This window comes from Anolis carolinensis, chromosome 2, assembly GCF_035594765.1.
Source record: "Anolis carolinensis isolate JA03-04 chromosome 2, rAnoCar3.1.pri, whole genome shotgun sequence".
Taxonomy (NCBI): domain Eukaryota; kingdom Metazoa; phylum Chordata; class Lepidosauria; order Squamata; family Dactyloidae; genus Anolis; species Anolis carolinensis.
This window is the reverse complement of record NC_085842.1, coordinates 23,183,489-23,195,524: the sequence shown is the minus strand read 5'-3', so window position 1 is coordinate 23,195,524 and position 12,036 is coordinate 23,183,489. Positions and strand designations below refer to the sequence as shown.

Genomic DNA, 12,036 nt, shown 5'->3' with positions numbered 1-12,036 from the left:
ACAAATTAAGCACCAAAACATCATGTTTTACAACAAATTTGACAGAAAAAGCAGTTCAGTACACAGTAATGTTATGTTGTAATTACTGTATTTACGAATTTAGCACCAAAATATCACGATATATTGAAAACATTGACTACAAAATGGCTTGGATAATCCAGAAACTTGGATAAGCGAGGCTTGGATAAGTGAGACTCTACTGTAATAATACAGGTTGAATGTCCAAATTTTGGAATAATTGCATATAGATAACGAGAGATCTTGGAGATGGGACCCAAGTCTGATCCTGAAGCTTATCCACCAAGAAGGCACTCCAAATAATGATGATGATGATGATGATGATGATGATACAGGTTGAATATCTCTTATCCAAAAGGCTCAGGACCAGAAGTGTTTGGGATTTTTTTGCCCATATTTTGGAATATTTGCATATAGATAATGAGAGCTCTTGGAGATGGGACTCAAATGTAACCCTGAAGTTCATTTATGCACCGAGGAGAAGGCACACCAAGTAGTAGTAGTAGTAGTAGTAGTAGTAGTAGTGTGATCGGATATGACCCCCCCCCCCCCCCGGGACTCTGTAAAAGATAGTTCAAAATCAGGGAAATCATAGTTTTGCCAAGGGCACCCGGCTACAATGATCCCATAATCCCCTATCTCTCCCCATGTGGAAACCTAAAGCTTTTTCCATGGCCCCATGGCTCCACATGGCATCGCCCCTGTAAACCAAACTAGCATCTGACCAATTTGGCTATTATTTATTAATTAGATTCCTTTTTTATGAATGAAACTCCTGTTTTATGAATGGACTTTGGCTACTCAGTGCTCCTAGGGCCTTCTATACACCCCCATGAACTCTTATGAAGTCTTACGGACTTTCCACGAACTTTCATGAACTTTGTAGGAACTTTTATAAACTCTTGCCAAACTTTATGAATTTTTATGGATTTGGGAGGGGGGGGGGGGCTGATGTGACTTCCCCTTAGACCCTGCATGATTCCCCCTTCCTATGAACTCTGTGTATGCTCTCCTGCCCCATTCCTTATTCTCTATATGTATGTATGTACAGTAGAGTCTCACTTATCCAACATAAACGGGCCGGCAGAATGTTGGATAAGTGAATATGTTGGATAATAAGGAGGCATTAAGGAAGAGCCTATTATGATTTTATAAATTAAGCACCAAAGCATCATGTTAGAAAACAAATTTGACATAAAAAGTAGTTCAATACGCAGTATTGCTATGTAGTTACTGTATTTACGAATTTAGCACCAAAATATCGTGATGTATTGAAAACATTGACTACAAAAATGTGTTGGATAATTCAGAACGTTGGATAAGCGAGTGTTGGATAAGTGAGACTCTACTGTATGTCTATATGAAGGAAAGCAGGCTGCTTCTTAAAAGTCAGCAACACATGGCTCTTAGAGTTTCCAAAATTCCTGAGCCAGTAATTCCCTAACAAAGGATTTGACCAAACCCATTTACATGGACAATAAGTAAATGGCTCTTATATGACCAGACCTCAGAGGGCTGATAGCCAGGCCATCTGGAATGATAGGGTCTATGGACATTTTGGATCACCCAACATAAAGAGCAATTAACCAGGGCCTTTGCCACCGCCTCCCCGCTGTGTCACATCCTGAACTCCATATTGCAGCAAGATAAAACAAAAGCACCTAGTAGACTCTTGGGGCCAGACAAAGATGCTGATTCAAAAGACGAAGACAATAACTCAGCTTCAGCTTGAAAGCCTAAGCTATTGCTGAGTCAGGGTTGTTGTATGTCTTTCGGGCTGTGTGGCCATGTTCCAGAAGTATTCTCTCCTGACATTTCGCCCACATCTATGGCAGGCATCCTCAGAGGTTGTGAGGCATGGAGAGACTAGGCAAAGATGGTAAATATATATCTGTGGAGAGTCCAGGGTGTGACAAGAATCCTTTGTCAGTTGGAAGTCAGTGTTAATGTTGCAGTTAATCACCCTAATTAGCATTGGAAAGGTTTGTCTCTTGCCTGGGGGGTATCCTTTGTTCAGAGTCATTAGACGTCTCTGGGGCTCCTCCGCCCTCAGAGTGTTGCTTCCCATCTGCTGTTCTGATTTTTGAGGTTTTTTTAATACTGGTAGCCAGATTTTGTTCATTTTCATGGTTTCTTCCTTTCTGTTGAAGTTGTCCACATGCTTGTGGATTTCAACGGCTTCTCTGTGTAGTCTGACATGATAGTTGTTGAAGTGGTCCAGCATTTCTGTGTTCTCAAATAATATCCTGTGTCCAGGCTGGTTCATCAAATGCTCTGCTATGGCTGATTTCTCTGGTTGAGTGAGTCTGCAGTGCCTTTCATGTTCTTTGACTCTTGTTTGGGCGCTGCCTTGTGATTTTGTGAAACGAAATCCAACATATCTATCTTGTTTGCTGTGTCATAATAAAATAATAATAATAATAATAATAATAATAATAATAATACAATAGAGTCTCACTTATCCAACATAAACGGGCCGGCAGAACGTTGGATAAGTGAATATGTTGGATAATAAAGAGGAATTAAGGAAAAACCTATTAAACATCAAATTAGGTTATGATTTTACAAATTAAGCACCAAAACATCATGTTATACAACAAATTTGACAGAAAAAGTAGTACAGTACGCAGTAATATTGTGTTGTAATTACTGTATTTACGAATCTAGCACCAAAATATCATGATGTTTTGAAAACATTGACTACAAAAATGTGTTGGATAATCCAGAATGTTGGATAAGTGAGTGTTGGATTAGTGAGACTCTACTGTATTTTGGATTTCAGGATTCTGGAGAAGGGCTACATATCAACCTGTAATAATAACAATAATAATTTTCTTAAGCAACTCTATCTATGCATCAAAGCAGAGGAAAAGTTAAACACATCAAGAGTTAAAACACATTAAAACCAGTTAAAAGAACATATAAAGCTTTGGCAACTTTCTAAATAAGGGGACCTTTTGCAACACAGCTCCTTCTCCCAAACAGCATTTTTGGTGCATATTTTTTTTGTAGGGGAATGTGACTTTGGGTGCATCTACACTGCAGAATTAATGCAGTTTGATCCCAGTTTAAAACTCCCATGGCTCAAATGCTTGGAAATCCATGGGATCTGTAGCTTGGTGAAGCAGCAGCCCTTTGGCAGAGAGATCCACTAGCCAGGGATTGCATGATCACATGGGATCTGCTGAAGTTGCTTTTTTAAAGCATATGCTGTTGCTAAACCACCCAAGGCAAGTGTGGGCAAAGTTAAGGGAGACGCAGAGAGCGGCGAATGCGCATGCGCGGGCCCAGAGCCGAGCACACCTCTGCATCAAAATAGGAGTCCTATTGCCTGCTCTCTCTTTTTTCCCCTCCCCTTCTGGCCTATGGTGATCTCTGGCCTCTTCCAGGAAAAAAGACCTCGCTGGGCTTGAAACCTTTCTCTTGGAGCAGCAAAAAGCAAGGTACGGGTTTATTTTCTCCCAAAAATTGCAATAAAATGCATGCAAAGGAGTAGGTAGTCCTGCCTGGCTGGCAAACTCCAGAAATGGGTTTGTAATCAATGGAAACAGGCAGGAACTCTGTGGCTCCTTTCTTTTGATTCTTTTTGTCTCCTATTTTTCAAACATCCACATCAGCTCTGTAGTTCTGGAAATTGTACAGAGCTAAAGCATGAAATTTGGGAGTAAATCTATACCAAAAAGATGGGATTTTAAAAGAAAATATTTTGGACAGGAATGGTTCCTCCTTCCTTCCTTCCTTCCTTCCTAGAGGAAGAGAAACAAAGCCTTCGCCATTTGCCAGGTTAAAGGTAGGTTTGTGTTGTCCAAGGCTTTCTTGGCCGGAATCACTGGGTTGCTGTGAGTTTTGGCCATGTTCCAGAAGCATTCTCTCCTGACGTTTTGCCCACATCTATGGCAGGCATCCTCAGAGGTTGTGAGGTCTGTTGGAAACTAGGCAAGTGTAGTTTTATATATCTGTGGAAGATCCAAGGTGGGAGAAAGAACTCTTGTCTGTTTGAGGCAGGTATGAATGTTCCAATTGACCAATTTGATTAGCATTGAATGGCCTTTCAGCTTCAAAACCTGGCTGCTTCTTGCCTGGGGGAATAATTTGTTGGGAGGGGTTAGTAGGACCTGATTGTTTCTTGTCTGGAATTCCCTTGTTTTTGAGTGTTGTTCTTTATTTACTGTCCTGATTTTGAAGTTTTTAAATACTGGTTGCCAGATTTTGTTAATTTTCATGGTTTCCTCCTTTCTGTTAAAGTTGTCCACATGCTTGTGGATTTCAATGGCTTCTCTGTGTAGTCCAGTGGTTCTCAACCTGGGATCCCTAGATGTTTTTGACCTTCAACTCCCAGAAATCCTAACAGCTGGTTAACTGGCTGGGATTTCTGGGAGTTGTAGGCCAAAACACCTGGGGACACACTGGTTGAGAACCACTGTAGTCTGGCATGGTGGTTAAGAGTCAAGACAAAGATCCAACCAGAGGAAAAGTGTTCTTCTTATCATACATCAAGGGAACCACTGACCGCATAGGCAAACTGATGAAGAAACACAACCTACAAACTATCTACAGACCCACAAAGAAAATCAACAAATGCTGCAGTCAGTGAAGGACAAGAGGGGTCCTCTCACCTCTGCAGGAGTCTACCGGGCTGTGGCGGAGCCTGGATAGCAAGCCAGCTGCAACAAATCACTCTGACTAAGAGGTCATGAGTTCGAGGCCAGCCCGTGCCTGCGTCTTGTCTCTGTTCAAGTTATGGCATTGAATGTTTGCCTTTATGTGTGCAATGTGATCCACCCTGAGTCCCCTTCGGGGTGAGAAGGGTGGAATATAAATGCTGTAAATAAATAATAAATAAAATAAATACCGGATACCATGCAGCTGTGGGCAAGTCTACATAGGGACCACCAAACGCAGCATTGCCCAAACACGAATCAAGGAACATGAAAGGCACTGCAGACTAACTCAACCAGAGAAGTCAGCCATAGCAGAGCACCTGAGGAACCAACCTGGACACAGCATATTATTAGAGAACACAAATACTGGACCAGTCTAACAACTACCATGTCAGACAACACAGAGAAGCCATTGAACCCACAAGCATGTGGACAATTCCAACAGAAAGGAGGAAACCATGAAAAGGATAAAATCTGGCTACCAGTATTTAAAAAACTCTAAAATCAGGATAGTAAATAAAGAACAACACTCAAAAACAAGAATTCCAGACAAGAAACCACACTTCCCAACAAAGGATTGCCCCAGGCAGGAGGCAGCCAGGCTTTGAAGCTGCAAGGCCATTTAATGCTAATCAAGGTGGCCAATTGCAACATTCACACTTTCCCCCAACAGACAAGAGTTGTTTCTCTCACCCTGGACATCATTCCATAGCTATATAAACCCCTCTTGCCTAGTTTCCAACAGACCTCACAACCTCTCTGGATGTCTGCCATAGATCTGGATGAAACATCAGGAGAGAATGCTTCTGGAACATGGCCAGACAGCCCAGAAAACACGCAGCAACCCACTAAAGGTAGGTTTGTTATATAGCATCTTTGTGCCATGTAGGCTGGATTTGCAATGCCATATACTGTAATCCAGTTTCTGAATCCAGATTATCTGCTTTGGACTGGGTTATGTGAGGCCCCTTTATACTGCCATATAATCCAGGTTATCAAAGCAGAAAATCTACATTGTCGGCTTTGAACCTGATTATCTGAGTTTACACTGCCATATAAACCAGTTCAAAGTAGATAATTTGGATTTTATATGGCAGTGTTGAAGAGGCCCGAGTCTACACTGCCATATAATCCAGTCCAAAGCAGGTAATCCAGATTCAGAAACTAGATTATATGTCAGTGTAGGTGGAGCTGTGGTCTTTTTTTTGAGGGGGAAATGTGACTTTGGGTGTGTCTACATTGTAGAATGAATGCAGTTTGATACCACTTGAACTGCCGTGGCTCTATGCTATGGAATCCTGGGAGGTGCAGTTTTACAAGGTCTTGCTTGTGCCTCACCAGACTACAAATCCCAGAGCATTGGGTCACGGTAGTGAAAATGGTGTCAAACAGCATTAATTCCGCAGTTTAGATACACCCCATTTCTCTTCTCTGAACTGTAACTTTGTGCTTTTTTGTTGCCCTCCCATCAACATGCTTGGAATACATTTTAACGTGTTTATGCAAGCCTTTGGTATGTAAACTGCTTTCTTTAAAGCATGACTAGATGATGCATTGCTGCTGGGCGTGTACTGGACACTTTAGGAGCTTGTCAGTATCTCTTGATATGGTTGGTTTTCATTTTATTTGTTTCCTTTTTCTGTTGTGTTTACAGCTGTTTTGAGCAATCTTACTGTTTTGGCAAAAAAGGAACCAGTATAAATGAATGTTGCAGATCTAGAGGAAAATCTTTGCAGGCTGCATTTGTGTGTGTTGGCTTTTTTGGAAAGGGAAGGAAAGCATCAGAGGGCTCTTGCTGAATTATGGATCATTTCTCTTGCCTGCGGCTAACCAGATGGTCTGAAGCATGGCTTTGGGGATTCCTCACCAGATTTACTTCTTGCTCTGCCAGAAAATAACAATTTTCTGTCCCAGAGAAAAGGCTGGAAAGAAACTAAACCAAAATCTTCCAACCTGTAATATATATTGCATCCAAAAAAGAGCTATTCTCCAAGGCAGAATAGGTGCATCCAGGAATTAATTCAAGGTTGGCATCTATATATTAGTCACTGAGGGTAGGAAGAAAAAAATAAATGGGATATATGGAAGAAAAATAGTTCAGACAAAAAAAGTGGTTGTTAGAGTAACCTCACCAACAGGGAATTGTATACAGTAAATCGATCTATATCTACACATACAGTAGAGTCTCGCTTATCCAACATAAACGGGCCGGATATCCAATATGTTGGATAATAAGGAGGGATCAAAGAATAGGCTATTAAACATCAAATTAGGTTATGATTTTACAAATTAAGCACCAAAACATCATGTTATAAAACAAATTTGACAGAAAAAGTAGTTCAATACGCAGTAATGCTATGTGGTAATTACTGTATTTACGAATTTAGCACCAAAATATCACGATGTATTGAAAACATTGACTAGAAAAATGTGTTGGATAATCCAGAACATTGGATAAGCGAATGTTGGATAAGTGAGACTCTACTGTATATATAAAAGTCAAAGTTTGCATGTTTGCATGCATGTTTGTTTATGAACAAATGGCGTTCACAACCATTTGAAAATCATAACCTTTTGGAAAAGTATGATCTTTCAGAGAAGAGCCAAAAACTCATTGGAGTAAAATCTTCTCTTAAGTGGTATATATCCACATGTACTTATGCAGGGGCAATTTGGTTTTCAGTTGTTAGACTGGTAACCTCATTGTCTCTGATCTGTTAGGAATAGAGATTATGGCAATGCACAAAATATAGCAGTTCTTCAGAAGTGTTCTTTTCACTGGCCAAAAACTACTCTCCCATAAAATGTCTTGTTTCTCTATCCTGCTCTCAAGAGACAAAAACAAAGTAGGCCCAGCCAAGTGCCGAGTAAGGAGCACTCCTTACTCAGCACTCGGCTGCTGGCCCTGTGAGGCCCTGGTGCCTGCAGCTGAGTGCCGAGTAAGGAGCGCTCCTTACTCGACTCTTGGCTGCAGGCCCTGCCAGGCCCCAGGTAATCCATCCGAAAAGCAGGCTTGGAGCCAGTACCTGTTCCCGCCTGCCTTTCGTATTGATTGCATTTTTGTTCCAGGAGGGGCCTTTCCGTTTCGTGCCAGCCAAATAGACGGTATGAAACGGAAACATGAATGACACAAATGTAACAAATACCGCGCACATGTTAACTGAGCAGACCCAGATCTGACCATGTGGTCCTCAGCACCTCCCGCAACCTCAAGAAACATAGAGTAAAGGGAAAGTTGCATGCCAAAACATACATGTACAATATTTTTATTTATTTATTTATTTATTTCCAATATTTCTATCCCGCCTTTCTCACCCGAAGGGACTCCGGGCGGTGTACAATTGGCAACAATACAGTAAGCAAACAGAATCATACACAAAACAAATTACTAGTGGAGTCTTGAAGAAGGTTGCTATTTCCAACAGAAAAAGAAAAGCAAACAGCGGCCCCAATGATACCCGGGTAAAGCCAGGTATATACACTTATATTGTAAAAATAAAGCTGCCTAAAGGAAAGGGAGAGTTAGAGTTTTCTTTGTCAAATGTTGGGCCATAGTTTGAGGCAGGAAAGGAATTTGGGGGAACAGGAGGAAAAGCAGATGATAATTCCACATGTGGGATTTGTTATGATGTTGGCAAATTAAAAGAGAGTTCCTGATCACACATCTTGCCCTGTGACCAATGCCAGCTTTTAACTGTCCTGCTGATAGTAAACTGGGAAGTAAATCTACATTTATTGGTTTAGAAAATTCATTCAAAGAGGGAAAGGACTTTTGAGGTTCTTGTTTCACCCCTATGACCACAGCACCACACAAAAGTCCAGAGTATAAGCAAGCAGTTTATTGTAAAAACACATAAAATATGTGAAAAAACAGAAATAAGGAAAGAAGATGTATAATCCAAAAAAGGATTAACAATAAATAGTAACCAGGCAGTAATCCAAATGTCTCATTCAAATCCCAAGGTAATGTAGTCCAGGAATAGCCAGAAAGTCATAAGCACAGTGTAAGTCCACAAGCAAAGGTATACTTGGTAGAACTTGAGCAGGACTATAAACCAAGAACTTAGAAAAAATCCAGGATGCTTAAATCCAAAACCAAGACTTGACTTGAGACAAGAACCAGGGAACTCAGGCCTAGCTTCTCACTTGAACGCTATGTTGCCTGAACTAACTCTTATGTAAACAACTTGCCAATTAATAGACACCCATGAAGTAATTTCTTTTCCCAAGAATTCTCTCCTCAACTTTCCCACGTAAATGCTACGACCAGAGCTGTCTATTTTTTGCTCTAATCTGTAAACAAACGCTTTTGTTGACCTCCGGAGCTCCAGGTGTTTTTCCCTGGGAGCCTTCCGTATCACTTTGCTCGTCACCTGACTCATTAGCTAATGGTGCAGTTTCTGGCTTCGCTAACTGACCTTGAAGCCCTGCGCTTTCTGAGGCAGTTATTTCCCAGAAAGAACCATCATTTCTCTGATTTGAATCTTCCTCACTTTGTGCCCCAGAAAATCTCATAGGAAACCCCACAATTCTCTCTAAACCATTAGTGAACCCATCAGCCTCAGGCTGTACCGCAACAGTTCTCCAGTGTGATTCTGAAGTCAATCTCTGGCAGACATCAGGCTGGAGGATCTCAACATCTCTCAAGCAGAAAAATGGCATTTTTCATATTTGCCTTTCTTTCCACTTTTGCAGGGGTCTTGTGCCCCCAAACATCTACTAACATGGGAGAACCTACTTATATTACTTGCTTTTTATAGTTAGATTCTCTACTGTTAGAAATGGGGCAAGATGCTTGTGGGAATACTGCTGCTACTATTACTACTACTATTACTACTACTAATGGTGTTTTTTGTCTTTCAGATGCCAGTTAATATTAAAGAAGCTGCTGTATATTTCCCAGACAACCAAGGTACAGTGATGGATCCAGATCAAAATATTCCCTACAGTGAGAATATCACCCAGGAGCTTGCTGAGAATGTGGATTTCCTGGGTAAATATTATTACTATTATTGCTGTTATTATTTTGTTATACTTTATTTAAAGACGTCTTCTTTTAAAATGGTGCTTCAGGTACTCTGAACAAAACTCCCCCTCCCCAACGTGTATGTATTGTTTCCTCTGTTTTCAGTGTTCAGGCTAGGAGTGTTCATCCTTATGTACCAAAATGACACTGACATCCACACAAGCACCAAAGAGAGATGTAAGACTTGAAGGGTGGGATGGGTAGTTTGCTTTACAGTAGGGGGAAATGGAAGATGTTGGGTGGAGTAAATCTAATTTTGAGGAGTGATGATGAAAATATAAAGATATTCAGGCCTCTTCAGCTGAAGTTAAGAGTGTCTACACCAGGCATGGGCAAACTTCGGCCCTCCAGGTATTTCAGACTTCAACTCCTACAATTCCTAACAGCCTACCGGCTGTTAGGAATGGTGAGAGTTGGAGTCCAAAACACCTGGAGGGCCGAAGTTTGCTCATGCCTGGTCTACATTGTACAATGGTGCCACTTGAACTGCCATAATTCAGTGGAGTTCAATCACGGGAGTTGTAGATTTATAAGGTCCTTCTCTACCAAAGAATTCTGGTGTCTCACTAAACTGCAAATCCCAAAATTCCACTGGAGTAAGTCATGGTGGTTAATCCATAGATGCAGGATATCTTTCACCTACCCTAACAGATTCTTCCTTATTACATCTAATACACAATGATGTCACCTTAATTCAGGCATATCCAAAGTCCAGCGGGGGTCAATTGCAGCCCCTGTTCAAATTTCCACCGGCCCTCTCTCTCCAGGCTTCCCTTCCTTACTTCCTCCCTCCCTCACTCCCCTTTTTGACCACAATCAAAGCCCTCCCGAAAGATGGCCACTGCTGAAAAACCTCCAGAGAAGGAGATTCCACCAGACCCTGAGACACTGTCTGAAAGTACTTGAAGGCACACAACAATCTGAATTAACTAAACTCTCCCATCAGCCAAAAGCAGGCCCAAAATTCACATTGAAAGACTGGTACATTTACATTAGTTAAAATTGTTCTGTTTCCCATAAATTATTGTTCTTTCATAGGTTTTTTTCCCACTATAAATAAGACATATGCATTATGCATAGGAATGCATTCTTTCCCCCCCCCCCCAAACTACAGTCTGGCCCCCCCCAAAAGGCTGTGAACTGACCTTTGGCTTAAAAAGTTTGTGGACTCACTTGTCATAATTGATCTAATAATATCCCTTCTCCATATGATCCATAACATCACAAGGAGGTCAAAAGCCCAGCCCCATAACTCAAAATCAAACGTTATCTGGTTAATTGAGACTTGTACTGCACCCAAATTTTCAGCCATTCTTGATGAAGCTTTTTTGTGAAGGCACCAGAATTTTCCATCCCTATGCAAAAAAAGGTTTTCATCTCACAGCTTTTCCTCTGTTCTCTGAATAAGATTGCTCCATGTTGCTGTGAATTTTGTGGGATGCATGGTCATATTCCAGGAGCATTATCTCCTGATGTTTCGCCCACATCTAAGGCAGGTGTCCTCAGAAATTGTGAGGTTTGTTGGAAACTAGGCAAGTGGGGTTTATATATCTGTGGAAGGACCAGGGTGAGAGAAAGAACTCTGGTCTGTTGGTGGCAAGTGTGAATGTTGCAATTAATCACCTTGGTTAACATTGAAAAGCCTTGCAGCTTCGAAGCCTGGCTGATTCTTGCCTGTGGAAATCCTTTGTTGAGAGGTGCTATGAATGTCCAGGCCCTGAATGTCTGCTGTCTGGAATTCCCCTGTTTTCAGAGTGTTGTTCTTCATTTACTGTCCTAATTTTAGAGTTTTAGCCAGATTTTTTTTATCATTTACATGGTTTCCTCCTTTCTGTTGAAATTGTCCATCTGCTTGTGGATTTCAAAGGTTTCTCTGTGTAGTGTGAAATGGTGGTTGTTAGAGTGGTCCAGCATCTCTATGTTCTCAAATAATATGCTGGGCTTTGAAGCTGCAAGATTTTTCAATGCTAATCAAGGTGATTAATTACAACATTCACACTTGCCACCAACAGACAAGAGTTCTTTCTCCCACCCAGAACCTTCCATAGATACATAAACCCCACTTGCCTAGTTTCCAACAGACCTCAACAATCTCTGAGGATGCCTGTCATAGATGTAGGCGAAACGTCAAGAGAGAATGCTTCTGGAACATGGCCATACAGCCTGGAAAACTCACAGCAATCCAGTGATTTTGGCCGTGAAAGCCTTCGACAACACAGTGCTCCATTATTCTTTTTCTATCTTCTAATAGGTGATCAACAAGCCAATGAGAAGAAGGAAGATGCTCAGGCACAAATAGCTGAACAAAACCAACAAACTGGGATGTCTCTG

At 41.3% G+C, this 12,036-nt stretch overlaps 1 protein-coding gene across 1 annotated transcript in view; it reads left to right on the top strand.

The window, feature by feature from the left end:
• Window positions 1-12,036, top strand: part of LOC134297070 (zinc finger protein 271-like) — a 46,293-nt gene that overhangs the window by 28,883 nt on the left and 5,374 nt on the right. The gene's annotated exons all lie outside the window — the stretch shown is intronic.